This window comes from Haliotis rubra, unplaced genomic scaffold (genome assembly GCF_003918875.1).
Source record: "Haliotis rubra isolate DU_JTF1 unplaced genomic scaffold, ASM391887v1 Scf17, whole genome shotgun sequence".
Taxonomy (NCBI): domain Eukaryota; kingdom Metazoa; phylum Mollusca; class Gastropoda; order Lepetellida; family Haliotidae; genus Haliotis; species Haliotis rubra.
The window spans coordinates 2710274-2733647 of NW_025765669.1; positions in this window are offsets into that span (position 1 = coordinate 2710274).

The window sequence follows — 23374 nt, forward strand, 5'->3', positions numbered from 1 at the left end:
TGACAATAGGCAGTAGGTTTTAATGCAATATGCATTGTTTATTTGCAGCACGGAGTCTAATTTCAGATGAAATAGAAGATGATTAGTATTGATCATACGAGGTATACAACATAATCATGACACATTAACCATGATCAAGCTGTATTGATGAATATGTTATTAAACATTACAATACAAGATATAGCATATAGTTCGGGAGAATAAAATATGAAAACAATAATTCTAAATGCATATAATCAAAGAAGGTTTTACGGAAGACGTGAAAAACAATTAAGCCACAAAATATTTCCATAGCCAAAAGAAATATCAGTCGATTGTGCCATTCCGACTGAGAATGTGTTTATGAACCTCTATCAAATAATACACTTATATACAGGTATTCGCCTAAAGTAGAGAGCATCCGACATGCAACGACCTCTATCTTAAGAAAACACGCCTTTCAAGTCAAGATTGCACATTAAAATGAAGGCAAATGACGACTACAAATTTCGCGTTAAACGTCAAACATGGTGTCTACCAAGGAGGCAATGGGGTCTTGGAATGCAGTTTCAGCTGAAGAGAATGGAGATTCCACTTTCACATTGATGTTGTCATTCCGCGTGCAGAGAACAGTACATCACAGTGTACCAACACACTTAAATCCCGGAATCGGTTCCATGATAATAGCAAACAGTATCTCATTGTCTGGCGGTGCCATGTGTTTGTGAGGTCAACATGTGTCACCACGGTCAACATACTGGATCAGAATTGGCCAAATGAGATACTGGAAGCCTAATTATAAGCAGTAAGTCAGTCTGACAACAATAATCTTCTATATAAACACGGTAATTGGCGGCCAGACTCTGCATGCACCCTCCACAGACTGTCAACAACTCCAACCAAGAGAGGCTTTGAGCTGTTTTTTCTGTTTGAAAAAATAACGAGTTAACGAGTTTAGATAGAACATTGCATGTCCTTTGATTTTACAAAGGGGTCATTCGTGACCACGGAGTGAACAATTTCTGCTCGACCTTTAAATATAGATTTCATTAGAAAGGGATTGATCGTGTACCCTGCCTAGTTCAGCTAGTGCAGTTATAAAATGTTTTAACATTCTGAAGCAGCTGACATAAGAAATATTCAATATCCTACAATAAAAGAGATGAAACCTAACCATTAACCAAACTAACCACTGTCGCTTTTCTCATAAAGCCATGACTTTAGGTTCCGTTATCGAGCTCAGGGATTCCATTTGAAATAGAATTGGCAAAATCTATAATATATGATAAGAAACTGCTGTTTAAAAGCAGATTCTATTTCAGTAAATTTGTACAACTCTGACAATCCCTTAAGCATCTGATTTTATGAATCACCTTGCCCTATACCCAAGGCAAACACATTGTAAATTCTAGTTAGCTGTTAGCCGTAAATGGTCAAGTCTAATAATGAACTGGATCAGACATGAATTTTGCCGACAATGCGTAAAATGGTGAAATTTTCAGTACATGTCTGCTTTAAATTTTTACTTTTCTGTTCTACCAGCAGCACCGGCCACAAACTGAACTTACATGAAACGTAAGTGTTCGTTTGTTGGTAGATCTACATACACCAGTAGAATGTCATTAGTATTATTTTTCCCCGGACATTTAAGAACTTTAGAATCGAGCATTGAAGTTTGAAATATTCTTGTCATAAGATGACAGAACTGATGCGCCCTTGAAAATTGATACATTTAGGGTGATACGTATGTTCTAATCTTACGTGCCATTCGTACTGAAAACAGATGTGTGTTAATGTTCCTGGTGTCGGTGTCATCATAAAAAGTGATACCTGTCACATTTTCAAAAACGGCCTGCAGCAAAAAGACCAAAAACCGTCCTAAGGACTATCATGTGGCTCGCAGTATCAAATGAAGGTAACCTCTGGGTTAGTATTTTCGAAGCACTAGCCTTATCTTTCCCCAACGGCGTCACCGAATGCTAATTGTAAATGACGATGCAGTGGATGACGATCACAAAGGCAATATGATATGGACATTGAAGGTGAGGCAGAGCTAAGCTTAGCATTTCCTGGAGTCGTGACTGTCGGGATCAGGAGTCTTTTACCGATCGGAAATTGCTTCGGTGTCTAGTTTCAAAAGAAACTGACTTGCATATTCAAATGAAAAACCGAATGTTATGATAAGTCTTCCAATTGCAGAGATTCTAGTAAGCCTGGAAATGTTGATGAAGATGAACGAAGAATATTTTGCAAAGGTCTTGTACCTTAATCAGTTGCAAGTAATTTGTGGTTGTTAATTTTAGCGCATATTGAATTTTTTTGGGTTCGAATAGGTTCAAGGTTCAGTAAAATACAGCAAAAACGCATTATATGGACTATACTTGTCACTTGTGCCGTTATAATTTAAACAATTACAGTGGAGCGGCTTTGAATAGGTGAGTGAAATGAAGTGAATATAACACTATTTTAAACAGAATTTCGGTTATATGACGGCGTGTAAGCATACTATGGGAACAGAATCCCAAAGGATTCAGGTTTTAGATTTATACCACTTGGGTACAACCTACGGGTAAGGGTAAACCTGGAACACCATTACATTGTACGGCTAACCAAGACTCGAACACACAATCAAAGGCTTCTTTAGCGACTAAGGGATGCAACTCCTTATCTTTAGATGTATAGAAACAGAAGTGTCTCATGTTGCATGATGAAAATATTTTGCTGTAATGACCAGATAACTGTATGTATAACAACATCGTCATTTACACAAAACTTGCACAACATGACAATTTGAGTGCTAAGAAAGTCTGGCACCGCAAAGGTAACTTAAATTCAACAAACTTATGAGATGCCAAATGACAAAATATAGACTGCATCATTTTGTTATCCAAATTTTATTTGTTGCAAAATGCTTAGTTTTAACATTCCTTTCGCTGCAAACAATGCTTTGTGCTACACAGTATGTGCCAGAGCACCTCAAAGCACCTGTATATTTTTAATACACTACATAGATTTCACAACCTCTGAAAGCCTATATTTCAAATATATACTAATGTTCAGAGTAAACATGGCACACAAGCTATTACTGTCTCGAATATCCCTAAAGTAGGGTACTCATATCTTTGGATTTGGCTTTCTTTGTAAAAGGGAATCCGAAAAGAACCAATTTGGAAATCCACTCGTATTTTTAGCTATCGACGTAGAATATTTGTTGTTATGGTATTCAAAGAAAGCCCTTTACTTAGGTGAGGTAATATTGGTAATTATGGCATAACCTTGTACTGGAAAAGCGGATGTGGAACTTAGCTGATTGTCATGTTCCATCTCAGAAAGAGACGCCAGAATATGTGTGTGAGCATTAACAGACCTGTTTTGAAGTTTATAACGATATTCGTTGTCTGGAATGATGACACGAAAAGTTGCTGTCATATTGAAGCCTCGGTATTTCACAATACTTAAGGGGGAAGTGTGCCCTCATCCACGTATATTTCCAGAAGATTGAATGACAGGTATTGATCTCCATGTGACTATCATCTATTTGCAAGATGATAGACCACGTCTCTACTCAAATCAGCGCACTTGCTAACGAACCTTTCCACAGAGAGCTAATTTGTATGCATTGTTGAGAAATATTGTTTGAACGAGCCAGTTGTTAAATTCACTGACTATATTACTTTGATGAAAGAACCCCAGCAGTCATTACTTCTCAGGAATCTGTGTTTCTGACCCCCGGTAAAATCTAGAGTGAGTATATAATTGAGAAGGTATTAATAGAAAATTGAAACCTTGACCTAAAAGTTCCGGGCAGTAGCATGGATAATGAAAATCTTCATGCAACGACACATCAATCAACATGTGCTGGCCGTAGTTGAGCATTGTCAGCAAAGAGGTAAGGACCTATTAAAGGACTTACCGTACACAGTCACCACAGGAGACCAAAGCACGACGAATTACACGTGGAGTCATTTCCTAATCAGTTTACAAAGGCATCAAAGAAATGTTCATTTACACCGTGGACAAACTACGTGAAATAAATATATGACCTTAACTGAATGGGTTTTTTGACTGTGTGAAAAGATCATTGATTTATTTATGTTTGGAAAGACTGTCTACAGAAAGTCTTCATGTTTGTCTTGAAAGAGGAAACTGTCAAAGGAAATGATAATAGAATTCCTATTCAAAAGGCCTAGGAACGGCAGTCGGAGGTTTCATCAACAAAAGGGAATTTTTAAGCAAGAATGGTAAATTTCAAAGCCACTGAGCACATACACATGTAAAATAGTGAATGTAATCACAATAGTGCCTGTATCTATTACTGAAATTAGCTTTGTGTGTAAAATTCTTCTTTTAGCCAGTGCCTTTTTCATATTAGTTATTTATCAGCCAAAAAAAAACAAACACAAAAGTAAATAACATAAACTTTATTGACGAAGGATTAAACAATGTATGTTTGAATTAATATTATTGGATAATGGTTATAACATGTGGTGTAAGCAGTCGGAATTCTAATAAAGAATTACGATTGCTCACGCCACATGTTATCAGGTCATACTGCGAAACATTTCACAGACATTAAGCCCTCTTTAGATACCATTTCGGGTTGTATATATTTTCAGGTTCTAGAAAATAGAACCCTTGATATTTCACTGAAAATACACGAGGGTGGAAAACGTTTAGTTTCAAAGCAGAATTAACGACTTGTACGACTCGAGTACAATGGCAACGCATGCAAGGACATCGTAGTTTGCACGCTGATCACAGATATTCGTATTTCGGTTTATTTATGAATATAAGGAAAACATACAACATTGAGTGATGACATCGCTCCTTTGCAACAAGCACCCAAAGCTTTCACTTTATAAATAATTGTTCTTGGAGGCACGTTTCCCTCAGTCGCCCAAGACGCCACATTTTAAAAGGCAGTGTCACCCCTAAGGCAGGAGAAACATTATTCGTGTTTACCCTTAAAAGCTTTTCTTTCGAATTCCAGACTAAGTTTCTAGGTTTGTTTGGTCCATACACCTGGTCATAGGTTTCGATGAAACATTGGTCTGAGACTTAAACTCGTTCTGGGTTTTCCGCCTATATGATTTTGATGTGTCGTGATGTGAAATAAGATTCTTGCTGGCGTTAACGTAACTCACTAAAACACACTGTAATGTGTTGTCGTAGATTTCTAACTATCCTCGTTTGAAACGAAATTTTGTCATCACACCATTATCCAAAACTGAAATCAAACGTGAACACTACTCGCAGAATGTATATTGTCTGTCTGTTAAGGGTCAACCGACATGCATTCAAGTGTTGTGAAGACCGTCAACTATTTGAAGACAAAAATAAGAAATTCGTGTTACTGTTATCGGTGTAAATATCAACCTAACAGACCCATCACCCAGCCATTGAGTGTAGGCGTACAACCACGCCGGCAGGTCATACTACATAGCCTGTCAACACAATGATTGCATCACACCGAAGATACATGCACGAGGTGACCCAGGCAATGCAATGGTCACCTTCAGGCAAAAGTTTGAACTTTGTTCGTGTATAAATTATTCCGGGGACGGGGTTGGCAAGTTATTGTTGCGTCTCTTGGGCAAGCCAAAAACATGATTTTGAATACGTCAACATATGTCAACACCATACCTCTTCTTGGGGCTTTTACAAAGTTGTAACCGTATGAGACCTGCAACACTTCGGGCTTCCCCCACATTAAGCTGACACACTGTGACATTACTGTAATTCTGTTAACAACGACTTAATTCCGAATTCACAAAACATTGTTCTCTTGGTTTTCAGCCTGTTTCTGTCACGATGATGCAATGAAACGTTTACAGCATGGAAAAGACTTTGTCAACCTGTTTTACAATATAGAATGTTTAACCAATCCACAAGCTTGCAGTCAAGAATCTATCTACAATTGTAAGCTTCTACCTAGTTATTCTGTGTTGTTTTGAAGCATGAATGAAGTTACACATATCCCCTCGTACAAGGTATTAAGACCCTTGTATGTGGTAAATGTCAAACAGTGACAAAGGTCCCCGATGATTAAGCCTTCTTAAATAGATTTCTTGAGAATAACACAGTCAGCACACGTTCACCTTTCATGCTCTGAACTCTCACAAATCCCCGAGATTCAGATGACATTACATAAAGATGTATCTTGGTACGTTTTTGTGACCCTTATGATCTCGTATGTTATTGAAGGTCATTGGGCAATTTTTTGTTAAGTTTAAAAAACCCTGATAACACTTTTCAAAGTATTACGAAAGATGTTTAGAAAAGCCCCCCGGGAAGGATTAACTTATATGTTGATACGCTTTCCTGTGGATTCAGAATATTAATAGATGTGGGATTATTTAGATTTTGGAATCTCGAAATAAATATAGCCTTGATAACATGATGTCATTTGGTTTAGAAATGTATGTATTCATATGTTTCATTTGTAACCATAAACCTGATTATAGTTTCTTATTTGAGTGGCATTTTAGAAGTTGGGAAGTACAATATAGCACAAACTTTATGTTTGTGCTATAGTGATTATAGTTTATTTTAGGAATTCTCTGTGGTTATATAATTTATACATACATGACAAATATGTATCTGGGAATAAATAGATAATCTTTAAAATACTATATGTTAAAATAGGTATTCATAGGGTTTGTTTAGGTAAAACCTTTCCCATTTAATTTCTGATTAGAACAGGTCACCATCAACCTATGTTTGTTGGAATCTGCAACTAAATGTCTCGGTTGAAATGTCGCTGTGCTCTAACGTTGGAGCTCATACATTATTCATAGATCATTATCAATCATCTGATTGTGTGGTGTGGACTCAACCATTCAAATGGATTCGTCATATTATTGGACTCCATCAAATAAAATGCCCCAGAAATATATTACACCATCATGCATGGAAACAGACTGATATTACTGATTTGCTGATAATATGTCACGGTATCTCTTCTATATTAAATGAGCTTTTAAAGGGGGATGTCGAGATTCGTGAACATAATGTCTGTCTCAACGATCAGGTTCCAATCAGCGTAAAAAAAGCAAACAATTATGAAACCAGGTGTTCCCTATAAGGGTAAACAAACTCTTCCCCAGTGATCGGACTCGCCACTCACAAGCAATTCACGAGCACGGGCATGATGCTGATCATAAGATCTTGGTGCACCTCTAATGCATTGGGGACATAGTCGTCCGCTTCCCGTCATGTAACGAAACAACTTTAAATGATGGATTCGTTTTCATGACGATCTTGGCGAGTGGGATTTTCACTTGTTATAATTCCTTATTGTGTTTGTGTATTTTTGTGCCATGATGGTATCCTGACATGAGGCACATATCCCCATTGCAGAACGAGTGAGTTTGCGAGTTTTAAACCGTTTGGGGAAATATTCAAGCAACAGTCTGGCAACACGTGATATATTCATGATGGGAAAATATGACGAACACTGGAGCAGGCTAGAACGTCATGACCATTAGTTGAAAATGTTTCTTGTTATCAGAGTTAAAGGCGGGTCTGCTATTTTGTGCCAGGTGGCTGATGAAGGCGAAGACACTAAAACCGACTCCAATGTGTTAGCAAATTAACAATTCAGAAGTTGTGACGGAAAACAAATGTGCTAAGTGATGTTTGTATAGCAACATAACAACGACAATACGTCTGTACCCCTCGATTGCATTATTCATTGGTGGCATCGCAGGACAAATTGCATTCATTCCCCTAATAACGCCTGTGATTGTGTATATATACACACGCCTCCATCTGTATCTTACATCGGTCAACAAGCTCTCGCTTGTGTAAACAACAGGAAAGGAGGTAATTAGTTGACAGTTTGAAATATACATGCCCAGAACACGATGGTGGAACACTGAATGTAGATGCGGGTAACGGATAGCAAGGGTTTCCTTGGGCTACCAGTCATACGGTTCTTTTCACTTGGAGTAAGAGTGTGCGTGGGCCTACAGGAGACAAATCTTTTAATGGTTGAATGACAAAACTCTACAAGTCAAACTGAATGTTAAATTCCACTTACAGGTATGAGCGAGTTTAATATCCTTCAGAACGTATTTAAGGTGCATCACTGCATGCCAGCTTTATGTGGAGGAAGGCCCAAACTGGAGAGGAGGTTTGTCTCTTGAACTTGTTCGTGCAATACACTAGCAAGATAAAGGACTTATATCACAATAATCATAATCACGTTGAATGTAGGAATCGACAAGCGGACGCTGACGCTACAAGTATAGCGACAAATCTGTAGCACCTGCAACTCACACAATTTGCATTATAAATATAACATGCTTGACAAATACATGTTCAGAAATGACGTCTTCATTGCAGAATTTCTGTCTTCAAATTGATGGCTTTGGGGACAGCAACTCACATAACATCAAATATCAGATTTTCCTTTTAACCAGAAGGATGCCGGCCGTTCAAGTTCACAGAATCACTCTAGACAACTCGTTCATGAGAAATGTCCTGTAGTGCATTTCCTTCGATTAGATGTAATAAAACCGAAAACATAAACATTTGGAAATAGCCTGGAACCTTCAACAGAACAGAAACCGTACGTGTCGAGCTACATGTGTCTTTGCCCGAGAGAAAAAAACCTACAGGCCAAAATAAAGTATACATATTTGTTTGACGGTGATATGCACAGGTAATTACCGTCTTGATCTATTTAGATATTAATACTTTTCCCTAACTACATCACATGTGTGTTTGGTCTCCAGCTTGCATGTCTACTAACACCAGTTTACTCCCCTGAAAGGAAACATAAATATTTGCACTAATTGATCCCTTTCACGCTGTTAACCAACAAAGTATTCATTGTATAGCTCTGTCTGACCTAACTGGCAGAAAAGTGGAACTGTTTATATTAAAGGCATTAGTCACGATCCATACCATAAGACAAGGCAAAAATATACGATTCTTTGGAACATGTTTTATGCGAGATCCCAAATTAAATACTATTAACCAAGTACAATGCTAGCTATATCTTTAGATGCATGCCAGTGTTTACTTCAGGATATGGATATTTCAGTGTCAGTGGCAGTAGCTGATGACTGGACCAAGAAACCTAAAACTTAAATCTTCTAAAGAATGCACTTCAAGTGTAAAGCATATGCTTGACATCATTCTTTATAATATAATGGTAGTTTTTAAAGAGGCATCGGATCTGAATAGTAACCTGGTGAGAACATCACTAATATCGTGTCAATTCATTGAATCTCCAGGCCATTGTGGAAAACCATACACGTGGATTAAGAAATCAGAGGCTAATACGAATCTGTATGAACAATGCCTTGTAATTACATATCGAATTTTCCCTCCTTTTATGTGTTGAGTGTTCCGATAAGAAACCATGTTGTTTGTAAACAACCAGAATTTCTCATGTGCACCATCTTCCCTCCTGATATTGGCCGCCGTCGTAGAAAGCGTGACACGCGCTCCTCCGATAATGGACAGCTATTGACATGTTTGGCCAACACTCTCGACTCAAATTGACATCAAAGACCTCGGTATAATTCAGGAACCAACGTTTGAAAAGTCACTTGATTGAGTTCCGAGACAGAAGGTGATTTCAGGGCTGACTCGCTTTCGCAGAATATACAGCACAATCTGTTATTAAACGCTCGCGTGTTGCCCTTTACCAAAAGATTGTCGGAGTAAATATGAAGTAGGAATTCGTCTCGTCAACTTACTTGAAGCTAATTCTGTTACATGTGTTTGTTTTGTCAATTTAAGAAACTCTAATGTCAAATATGGTCTCTCATGTTTTATTGCGTTGAGAGTTCAGGTGATGGGTTTGAAGTGGAGTATTGAGACATGAGAAACCGTTTTGTTATTGGTTTATAGGATGCGACGCTTATTCATATCCCCTTATGTCATATCATTTACGATGCAAAAATGATGGCACATTTTTTGCGAGTTTATTTATCTCAGTTCATTCATTTAACTTTCAAAACGCATTTTCTGATCCAGGGGACGTTTGTCCCTAACGTGGGGATCTTACATATAACCATGTCACCATCTCCTCTCTTCCACCGGAAATCCCACGACATTATCTGAATTACTGGACTTCTCATTGATAAATGTTATGTGAGTTTTTAGGGAGAAAATATTTGTCTAATGAAAACAGATATAGTCTAAGGACGATGATCAGAACGTGAAAAGACTAGAAAGAAAGGGACCCATTTAGTCCACTGAGTGTACATTCTGAAAAACTCAGACTGGCAGACAAGTAATATTTTCTTCTTGTGTGATCAACATGAGTATGGGTGAAGTAAATAAACAAATGCTGATCAAGAGAAATACAATCCAATAGCAAGTCCGTTATTCAAGACTGTCTTTCACCAAACGTTTGCACTTGGAAACTACTTACGGAAAATAGCTTTCCTGACATATTTTAGCCTTGCGTATGCATTTAAATCCCAAACATGTAGTTGTTGAAACCATCAACTTCTTAATCGCATTGGTCTGAAGTCATCTTGTATGTCGATTTGTAATTGCTTGAAATTAATGGAATGCATGTTCCCTAAGGTCAAAAGACTTGCCACTTGGGAGACACAAAAAGGCTGCAACAGCCTAATATAGGATTGTAGTCCCTGACCAGTAATTTCTGTGCTAAATTGGACATCCAGGAAACTCGCCCAAAGCATTTGACTTCTGTTGTACCCTTTTAAAGAAAACGACGTGTGGGTTCAAAGCTTGAAGAACTGTGAAAACTGTGTCCAGTGTTGTACCGAATTAAATCTTATGTTCTTTTGTTGTTCTTTGATTGCTTGAAGAAGTTGATTGTTAGCAATTTGGGGACAAGTCTGTTTCTTCGATTAGATAAAGTTCCTAAAGGAGACACATTTACGACTTCCATTGTGACTTTAGTGTTACAGGCGGAACATCGGAAACCTAGTAAAATAGAAAGATGTTTCAATCGTTCACGTAAATCCCATCTGAGCTGAATTACAATGATTGTACATTTTGTGTGAACATATAGGCGTGAAATGATATGGTATAACTGTAACAAACAAGTCTGCATGGAGTGGACCATTATGAACAAGGCACTTTCCTGGTCTCACAATCACATGACAAAACATAAAGTTCCCTGATAAACGTATGACAATAGATAGGAGAGTAGGATACAGACGCATTCTTCAATCCCCGACTGATTCTGATAATGCTTTCAGTGGTGGACAGCAGCTAAATTGAGTTTGCAGGAAATTTACTTTGACCTTGATCAGCATTTCAATACTGACAACAGTTCAGTAACACAGGTAGTTAACCAACAGAACAAACAGCGTGTCCATTTGTTAATCTAGTTCGCAAGGCTTTCAGTGAAATCGTCGATATGAATTACATTCAGAATTAAAGATTGTCTTCACTGTCTTTGTCCCAGGCGTGTGGACTCCCATAACAGTAAACGTACAGTAAAAGTCATTTCTGGATAAACGGTGTCTGGACTTTTGTCAGTGAACCAGTCATAAACGTTTCATCGCACTTTACCTTTTACTATAGGAATGTGTTTTGGTCGATAAACATGACTGGTTATTCTTAGACGTTGATGGTCCAGCTAAATTTCTGTATATGGAAGATGTTGATTTCAGTATTCATGAAAGTGTTCGGTCTGGTAAGCAGTAGATCTGTAACAGGGTAACGTCTTTTGTTTGGTACAAATGGAAGTCTAACTGTACGAGTAAAGTGAAAATCTTGTATCAGTGCTTAATAGGATTTACTATCTTCCTTGTCACTAAATGGATTTACACAGCAGGCCGTGAACTTTGTCTAGACTGTTCTATATGACTTATATATGAGAAAATACAGTTTAATGATTCTGTTATTAAAAGACATTATATATCTTGGTTTTCTAAATATTCTCAACAGCTGTGTAAGTATATGGGTTAGCAAGTGCCAGTAAATGTTTTTATGTCATGACACTCAATAGAATCTCATGACATCAAGCCCACAGTATGAACAAACAAACGGAACGTTCATTGTATGGCTTTGTCTAACCTTACTAGGAGAAAATTGAACCTGCTATACTTAAAGGCAGTAGTCACGATCTATATCGGGAGGCAACGCAAGAAACACTGGTGTGAAGTTCTATTCCTATTTCCACAATCTTGACCTGGAAGAACTGTTTCCATCGTGTGTTAATGGTTTTTCGTACCGCTATTGATACATGCTGATCCGGAGGTGGATGTCTTTAGAATTGTACAATTGACTGCTTTCAGCAGAATATGAAAGGTTTTTGATGGTAATATTAACAGACAAATTGAGAGTTTGATATGCTGAGTTTAATGAGAGTTACATATAGAAATGTAGTATTTTGAATACGCTAAATTACGTTAAGATATTGAAATCACATGCTGCAGTGTGCACGCATAATATATAACTGGTTATTGTTACATACATTCACTGAAGCATGATGTATATGTTGTACCTAGAAAATACCATACCAACAATGAAATGCACGGATGAGATTGAATCTAAAAATGGTTGAAATGGTTGAACGCCACTTTTGAGGAGAATTTCAGTTTTATATTAGGTCGTGTCCAGAAAGATGCGTCTCTCAGACTTCAGTTGCTGTATCGTAGACTTCAAGTTCAGGCATGGAACTGACGCCACATGGAATCTCATTCTTTTGGACAATTGTATGGCGTCGATGATTCATGTTTCACGAAAAGGGATAAATTGAAATAGAGTAAAACACACCTCAATTGTTCACTCAAGACAGACACATGTGCTCGTTGATGAAAACAAAGTGTTGACATTAACGGGGGGTGTCACTTTTGCGATTCAACTCTCACCGAACTGACGTTTTAATGTATCTGGAACAACGGTCATTGCACTTTAAGAACAATTCACTATCAGGGTACGACGGATTTAAGAGCGCCATAGGAAACATCGATATCACATTCGGTTCCATGGTTCTGTCTCACATTACTGTCAATATTAGACAGTAGGTTTTAATGAAATATTCATCGGTATCTGCACCACGGAGTCTAATTTCCTATGAAATAGAACATGATTAGTGTTGATAGTACAAGGTATACAACATAACCATGACACATTAACCATGACCAAACGGTTTCATCTATTGATGAATATAATGTTATTAATAATACTATACGTTCATAGTTGGAGAGAATAGAATATAAAAACAGGATAAAGTTGTGAAAGATATTTTTAAAGAATGCTTACCTTGGCCGCTAAAAATGATTGAACATAATGTTTCTTAAAATACTCTACGTTCATAGCTGGAGAGAATAGAATTATATAAATCCAACAAAAATGTGTATTTGTTGGATTTATGCAATATGCTTAGTTTTAACCTTCCATTCATTGGAAACAATGCTTTGTGCTACACATTATGTGCCAAATCATTTCAAAGCACCTGTGTATTTTTAATACGCTGCATAGATTTCACAACCTCTAAAAGCCTACATTTCAAGTATACACTAATCCTCAGAGTAAACATGGCGCACAAGCTATTACTGTCTCGAATATCCCCAAAGTAGGGCACTGATATCTTTGGATTTGACTTTTCTTTGTAAAAAGGGAATCCGAATAGAACCAATTTGGAAAATCACTCGTATTTTTAGCTATCAACGTAGAATATACCTTGTTATTTTATTCAAAGAAAGCCCTTTACCTAGGTGAGGTAATATTGGTAATTATGGGATAACCTTGTACTGAAGAAGCGGATGTGGAACTTAGCTGATTGTGATCTTTCATCTCAGAAAGAGACGCCAGAATAAGTGTGTGGCGTGAACAGACATGTTTTGAAGTTTATAACGATATTCGTTGTATATTTGTCTGGAATGATGACACGAAAAGTTGCTGTCATCTGTGTCATATTGAAGCCTCGGTATTTCACAATACTTAAGGGGGGAAGTGTGTCCTCATCCACGTATATTTCCAGAAGATTGAATGACAGCTATTGATCTCCATGTGACTATCATCTATTTGCAAGATGATTGACCACGTCCCTACTCAAATCAGCGCACTTGCTAACGAACCTTTACACAGAGAGCTAATTTGTATGCATTGTTGAGAAATATTGTTTGTACGAGTCCGTTGTTAAATTCACTGACTATATTACTTTGATGAAAGAACCCCAGCAGTCATTACTTCTCAGGAATCTGTGTTTCTGACCCCCGGTAAAATTTAGAGTGAGTATATAATTGAGAAGGTATTAATAGAAAATTGAAACCTTGACCTAAAAGTTCCGGGCAGTAGGATGGATAATGAAAATCTTCATGCAACGACACATCAATCAACATGTGCTGGCCGTCGTTGAACATTGTCAGCAAAGAGGTAAGGACCTATAGCTATTAAAGGACTTACCGTACACAGTCACCACAGGAGACCAAATCACGACAAATTACAAGTGGAGTCATTTCCTAATCAGTTTACAAAGGCACAAAGAAATGTTCATTTACACCGTGGACAAACTACGTGAAATAAATATATGACCTTAACTGAATGGGTTTTTTGACTGTGTGAAAAGATCATTGATTTATTTATGTTTGGAAAGACTGTCTACAGAGAATCTTCATGTTTGTCTTGAAAGAGGAAACTGTCAAAGGAAATGATAATAGAATTCCTATTGAAAAGGCCTAGAAACGGCAGTCGGAGGTTTCATCAACAAAAGGGAATTTTTAAGCAAGAATGGTAAATTTCAAAGCCACTGAGCACATACAGAAGTAAGATAGTGAATGTAATCACAATAGTGCCTGTATCTATTACTGAAATTAGCTTTGTGTGTAAAATTCTTCTTTTAGACAGTGCGTTTTTCATATTAGTTATTTATCAGCCACAAAAAACAACAACACAAAAGTAAATAACATAAACTTTATTGACGAAGGATTAAACAATGTATGTTTGAATTAATATTATTGGATAATGGTTATAGCAGGTCATACTGCGAAACATTTCACAGACATTAAGCCCTCTTTAGATACCATTTCAGGTTGTTTTATCTAGAAAATAGAACCCTTGATATTTCACTGAAAATACACGAGGGTGGAAAACGTTTAGTTTCAAAGCAGAATTAACGACTTGTACGACTCGAGTACAATGGCAACGCATGCAAGGACATCGTAGTTTGCACGCTGATCACAGATATTCGTATTTCGGTTTATTTATGAATATAAGGAAAACATACAATATTGAGTGATGACATCGCTCCTTTGCAACAAACACCCAAAGCTTTCACTTTATAAATAATTGTTCTTGGAGGCACGTTTCCCTCAGTCGCCCAAGACGCCACATTTCGACATGGTAGTGTCACCCCTAAGGCAGGAGAAACATGTTCGTGTTTACCCCTTAAAAGCTTTTCTTTCGAATTCCAGTCTAAGTTTCTAGGTTTGTTTGGTCCATACCCCTGGTCATAGGTTTCGATGAAACATTGGTCTGAGACTTAAACTCGTTCTGGCTTTCCGCTTATATGATTTTGATTTGTCGTGATGTGAAATAAGATTCTGGCTGGCGTTAACTTAACTCACTAAAACACACTATAATGGGTTGTCGTAGATTTCTAACTATCCTCGTTTGAAACGAAATTTTGTCATCACACCATTATCCAAAACTGAAATCAAACGTGAACACAACTCGCAGAATGTATATTGTCTGTCTGTTAAGTGTCAACCGACATGCAATCAAGTGTTGTGAAGACCGTCAACTATTTGAAGACAAAAATAAGAAATTCGTGTTACTGTTATCGGTGTAAATATCAACCTAACAGACCCATCACCCAGCCATGGAGTGTAGGCGTACAACCACGCCGGCAGGTCATACTACATAGCCTGTCAACACAATGATTGCATCACACCGAAGATACATGCACGAGGTGACCCAGACAATGCAATGGTCACCTTCAGGCAAAAGTTTGAACTTTGTCCGTGTATAAAGTATTCCGGGGACGGGGTTGGCAAGTTATTGTTGCGTCTCTTGGGCAAGCCAGAAACATGATTTTGAATACGAATTCGTGTTTCTACGTATGTCAACACCATACCTCTTCTCGGGGCTTTTACAAAGTGGTAACCGTATGAGACCTGCAACACTTCGGGCTTCCCCCACATTAAGCTGACACACTGTGACATTACTGTAATTCTGTTAACAACGACTTAATTCCGAATTCACAAAACATTATTCTCTTGGTTTTCAGCCTGTTTCTGTCGCGATGATGCAATGAAACGTTTACATCATGGATAAGACTTTGTCAACCTGTTTAACAATATAGAATGTTTAACCAATCCACAAGCTTGCAGTCAAGAGTCTATCTACAATTGTAAGCTTCTACCTAGTTATTCTGTGTTGTTTTGAAGCATGAATGAAGTTACACATAGCCCCTCGTACAAGGTATTAAGACCCTTGTATGTGGTGAATGTCAAACAGTGACAAAGGTCTTTCTCCATTCATGTTAATGGCCCCGATGGTGTTAAGGCTTGTTAAATTGATTTCTTCAGAATAACACAGTCAGCACACGTTCACCTTTCATGCTCTGAGCTCTCACAAATCCCCAAGATTCAGATGACATTACATAAAGATGTTGCTTAGTACGATTTTGTGAACCTTATGATCTCGTATGTTATTGAAGGTCATTGGGCAATTTTTTGTTAAGTTTTAAAAAAACCGATAACACTTTTTAAAGTATTACGAAAGATGTTTAGAAAAGCCCCCGGGAAGGATTAACTTATATGTTGATACGCTTTCCTGTGGATTCAGAATATTAATAGATGTGGGATTATTTAGATTTTGGAATCTCGAAATAGATATAGCCTTGATAACATGATGTCATTTGGTTTAGAAATGTATATATTCATATGTTTCACATGTAACCATAAACCTGATTATAGTTTATTTTAGGAATTCTCTGCGGTTATATAATTTATACATACATGACAAATATGTATCTGGGAATAAATAGATAATCTTTAAAATACTATATGTTAAAATAGGTATTCATAGGGTTTGTTTAGGTAAAACCTTTCCCATTTAATTTTCTGGTTAGAACAGGTCACCATCAACCTATGTTTGTTGGAATCTGCAACTTAATGTCTCAGTTGAAATGTCGCTGTGCTCTAACGTTGGAGCTCATACATTATTCATAGATCATTATCAATCATCTGATTGTGTGGTGTGAACTCAACCATTCAAATGGATTCGTCACATTATTGGACTCCATCAAATAAAATGCCCCAGAAATATATTACACCATCATGCATGGAAACAGACTTATATTACTGATTTGCTGATAATATGTCACGGTATCTCTTCTATATTAAATTAGCTTTTAAAGGGGGATGTCAAGATTCGTGAACATAATGTCTGTCTCAACGATCAGGTTCCATTCAGCCTAAAAAACCCAAATCAATTATGAAACCAGGTGTTCCCTATGAGGGTAAACACACTCTTCCCCAGTGATCGGACTCGCCACTCACAAGCTATTCACGAGCACGGGCATGATGCTGATCATAAGATCTTGGTGCATTGGGGACTTAGTCGTCCGCTTCCTGTCATGTAACGAAACAACTTTAAATGATGGTTTCGTTTTCATGACGATCTTGACGAGTGGGATTTTCACTTGTTATAATTCCTTATTGAGTTTGTGTATATTTGTGCCATGACATGACGCACATATCCCAATTGCAGAACGAGTGAGTTTGCGAGTGTTAAACCGTTTGGGGAAATCTTCAAGCAACAGTCTGGCAACACGTGATATATTCATGATGGGAAAATATGACGAACACTGAAGCAGGCTAGAACGTCATGACCATAAGTTGAAAATGTTTCTTGTTATCAGAGTGTAAGGTGGGTCTGCTACTTTGTGCCAGGTGGCTGATGAAGGCGAAGACACTAAAACCGACTCCAATGTGTTAGCAAATTAACAATTCAGAAGTTGTGACGGAAAACAAATGCGCTAAGTGATGTTTGTATAGCAACAAAACAACGACAATACGTCTGTACCCCTCGATTGCATTATTCATTGGTGGCATCGCAGGACAAATTGCATTCATTCCCCTAATAACGTCTGTGATTGTTTATATATTCACACGCCTCCATCTGTATCTTACATCGGTCAACAAGCTCTCTCTTGTGTAAACAACAGGAAAGGAGGTAATTAGTTGACAGTTTGAAATATACATGACCAGAACACGATGGTGGTACACTGAATGTAGATGCGGGTAACGAATAGCAAGGGTTTCCTTGGCCTACCAGTCATACGGTTCTTTTCACTTGGAGTAAGAGTGTGCGTAGGCCTACAGGAGACAAATCTTTTAATGGTTGAATTACAAAACTCTACAAGTCAAACTGAATGTTAAATTCCACTTACAGGTATGAGCGAGTTTAATATCCTTCGGAACGTATTTAAGGTGCAGCACTGCATGCCAGCTTTATGGGGAGGAAGGCCCAAACTGATCATGAAGCGGTTTGTCTCTTGAACTTGTTCGTGCAATACACTAGCAAGATAAAGGACTTATATCACATTAATGATAATCACGTTGAATGTGGGAATCGACAAGCGGACGTTGACGCTACAAGTATAGCGACAAATCTGTAGCACCTGCAATTCACACAATTTGCATTATAAATATAACATGCTTGACAAATACATGTTCAGAAATGACGTCTTCATTGCAGAAATTCGGTCTTCAAATTGATGGCTTTGGGGACAGCAACTCACATAACATCAAATATCAGATTTTCCTTTTAACCAGAAGAATACCGGACGTTCAAGTTCAAATGTCATGTAGTGCATTTCCTTCGATTAGATGTAATAAAACCGAAAAAACATAAACATTTGGAAATAGCCTGGAACCTTCAACAGAACAGAAACCGTACGTGTCGAGCTACATGTGTCTTTGTCCGAGAGAAAAAAACTTACAGGCCAAAATAAAGTACACATATTTGTTTGACGGTGATATGTACAGGTAATTACCGTCTTGATCTATTTAGATATTAATACTTTTCCCTAACTACATCACATGTGTGTTTGGTCTCCAGCTTGCATGTCTACTAACACCAGTTTACTCCCCTGAAAGGAAACATAAATATTTGCACTAATTGATCCCTTTCACGCTGTTAACCAACAAAGTATTCATTGTATAGCTCTGTCTGACCTAACTGGCAGAAAATTGGAACTGTTTATAATAAATGCATTAGTCACGATCCATACCAGAAGACAAGGCAAAAATATGCAATTCTTTGGAACATGTTTTATGCGAGATCCCAAATTAAATACCCTTAACAAGTACGATGCTAGCTATATCTTTAGATGCATGCCAGTGTTTACTTAAGGATATGGAACTTATTTTAATTATTTCAGTGTCAGTGCCAGTAGCTGATGACTGGACCAAGAAACCTAAAACTTAAATCTTCTAAAGAATGCACTTCCAGTGTAAAGCATATGCTTGACATCATTCTTTATAATATAATGGTAGTTTTTAAAGAGGCATCGCATCTGAATAGTAACCTGGTGAGAACATCACTAATATCGTGTCAATTCATTGAATCTCCAGGCCATTGTGGAAAACCATACACGTGGATTAAGAAATCAGAGGCTTATACGAATCTGTATGAACAATGCCTTGTAATTACATACCGAATTTCCCTCCTTTTATGTGTTGAGTGTTCCGATAAGAAACCATGTTGTTTGTAAACAACCAGAATTTCTCATGTGCACCATCTTCCCTCCTGATATTGGCCGCCGTCGTAGAAAGCGTGACACGCACTCTTCCGATAATGGACAGCTATTGACATGTTTGGTCAACACTCTCGACTCAAATTGACATCAAAGACCTCGGTATAATTCAGGAACCAACGTTTGAAAAGTCACTTGATTGAGTTCCGAGACAGAAGGTGATTTCAGGGCTGACTCGCTTTCGCAGAATATACAGCCCAATCTGGAATTAAACGCTCGCGTGTTGCCCCTTACCAAAAGATTGTCGGAGTAAATATGAAGTAGGAATTCGTCTCGTCAACTTACTTGAAGCTAATTCTGTTACATGTGTTTGTTTTGCCCATTTAAGAAACTCTAATGTCAAATATGGTCTCTACTGTTTTATTGCGTTGAGAGTTCAGGTGATGGGTTTGAACTGGAGTATTGAGACATGAGAAACTGTTTTGTTATTGGTTTATAGGATGCGACGCTTATTCATATCCCCTTACGTCATATCATTTACGATGCAAAAGATGACACATTTTAGCGAGTTTATTTATCTCAGTTCATTCATTTAACTTTCAAAACGCATTTTCTGATCCAGGGGACGTTTGTCCCTAACGTGGGGATCTTACATATAACCATGTCACCATCCCTCTCCTTCACCGGAAATCCCACGACATTATCTGAATTACTGGACTTCTCATTGATAAATGTTATGTGAATTTTTAGGGAGAAGATATTTGTCTAATGAAAACAGATATAGTCTAAGGACGATGATCGGAAGGAAAGGGACCCATTTAGTCCACTGAGTGTACATTCTGAAAAACTCAGACTGGCAGACAAGTAATATTTTCTTCTTGTGTGATCAACGTGAGTATGGGTGAAGTAAATAAACAAATGCTGATCAAGAGAAATACAATCCAATAGCAAGTCCGTTATTCAAGACTATCTTTCACCAAACGTTTGCACTTGGAAACTACTTACGGAAAATAGCTTTCCTGACATATTTTAGCCTTGCGTATGCATTTAAATCCCAAACATGTAGTTGTTGAAACCATCAACGTCTTAATCGCATTGGTCTGAAGTCATCTTGTATGTCGATTTGTAATTGCTTGAAATTAATGGAATGCATGTTCCCTAAGGTCAAAAGACTTGCCACTTGGGAGACACAAAAAGGCTGCAACAGCCTAATATAGGATTGTAGTCCCTGACCAGTAATTCCTGTTCTAAATTGGACATCCAGGAAACTCGCCCAAAGCATTTGACTTCTGTTGTACCCTTTTAAAGAAAACGACGTGTAGGATCAAAGAAGAACTGTGAAAACTGTGTCCTGTGTTGTACCGAATTAAATCTTATGTTCTTTTTTGTTGTTCTTTGATTGCTTGAAGAAGTTGATTGTTAGCAATTTGGGGACAAGTCTGTTTCTTCGATTAGATGAAGTTCCTAAAGGAGACACATTTACGACTTCCATTATGACTTTAGTGTTACAGGTGGAACATTTGTAACCTAGTAAAATAGAAAGATGTTTCAATCGTTCACGTTAATCCCATCTGAGCTGAATTACAATGATTGTACATTTTGTGTGAACATATAGGCGTGAAATGATATGGTATAACTGTAACAAACAAGTCTGCATGGAGTGGACCATTATGAACAAGGCACTTTCCTGGTCTCACAATCACATGACAAAACATAAAGTTCCCTGATAAACGTATGACAATAGATAGGAGAGTAGGATACAGACGCATTCTTCAATCCCCGACTGATTCTGATAATGCTTTCAGTGGTGGACAGCAGCTAAATTGAGTTTGCAGGAAATTTACTTTGACCTTGATCAGCATTTCAATACTGACAACAGTTCAGTAACACAGGTAGTTAACCAACAGAACAAACAGCGTGTCCATTTGTTAATCTAGTTCGCAAGGCTTTCAGTGAAAGCGTCGATATGAATTACATTCAGAATTAAAGATTGTCTTCACTGTCTTTGTCCCAGGCGTGTGGACTCCCATAACAGTAAACGTACAGTAAAAGTCATTTCTGGATAAACGGTGTCTGGACTTTTGTCAGTGAGCCAGTCATAAACGTTTCATCGCACTTTACTTTTTACTATAGGAATGTGTTTTGGTCGATAAACTTGACTGGTTATTCTCAGACGTTGATGGTCCAGCTATATGTCTGTATATGGAAGATGTTGATTTCAGTATTCATGAAAGGGTTCGGTCTGGTAAGCAGTAGATCTGTAACAGTGTAACGTCTTTTGTTTGGTACAAATGGAAGTCTAACTGTACGACTGATGTGAATATCTTGTATCAGTGCTTAATAGGATTTACCATCTTCCTTGTCACTAAATGGATTTACACAGCAGGCCGTGAACTTTGTCTAGACTGTTCTATATGACTTATATGTGAGAAAATACAGTTTGAATATTCTGTTATTAAAAGACATTATATATCTTGGTTTTCTAAATATTTTTCAACAGCTGTTTAAGTATATGGGTTAGCAAGTGCCAGTAAACATTTTTATGTCATGACACTCAATAGAATCTCATGACACCAAGCCCACAGTATGAACAAACAAACGGAACATGCATTGTATGGCTTTGTCTAACCTTACTAGCAGAAACTTGAACCTGCTATACTTAAAGGCAGTGGTCACGATCTATATCGGGAGGCAACGCAAGAAATACTGGTGTGAAGTTCTATTCCTATTTCCACAATCTTGACCTGGAAGAACTGTTTCCATCGTGTGTTTATGGTTTTTCGTACCGCTATTGATACATGCTGATCCGGAGGTGGATGTCTTAAGAATTGTACAATTGACTGCTTTCAGCAGAATATGAAAGGTTTTTGATGGTAATATTAACAGACAAATTGAGAGTTTGATATGCTGAGTTTAATGTGAGTTACATATAGAAATGTAGTATTTTGAATACGCTAAATTACGTTAAGATATTGAAATCACATGCTGCACTGTGCACGCATAATATATAACTGGTTATTGTTACATACATTCACTGAAGCATGATGTATATGTTGTACCTAGAAAACACCATACCAACAATGAAATGCACGGATGAGATTGAGTCTAAAAATGGTTGAAATGGTTGAACGCCACTTTTGAGGAGAATTTCAGTTATATTAGGTCGTGTCCAGAAAGATGCTGTATTGTAGACTTCAAGTTCAGGCATGGAACTGACGCCACATGGAATCTCATTCTTTTGGACAATTGTATGGCGTCGATGCTTCATGTTTCACGAAAGTGATAAATTGAAATAAAGTAAAACACACCTCAATTGTTCACTCAAGACAGACACATGTGCTCGTTGATGCAAACAAAGTGTTGACATTAACGGGATGTGTCACATTTGCGATTCAACTCTCACCGAACTGACGTTTTAAGAACACTCTAAGAACAATTCACTGTCAGGGTACGACGGATTTAAGAGCGCCATAGGAAACATCGATATCACATTCGGTTCCACGGTTCTGTCTCACATTACTGTCAATATTAGACAGTAGGTTTTAATGAAATATGTATCGGTATCTGCACCACGGAGTCTAATTTCCCATGAAATAGAACATGATTAGTGTTGATCACACAAGGTATACAACACAACCATGACACATTAACCATGACCAAACGGTTTCATCTATTGATGAATATAATGTTATTAATAATACTATACGTTCATAGTTGGAGAGAATAGAATATAAAAACAGGATA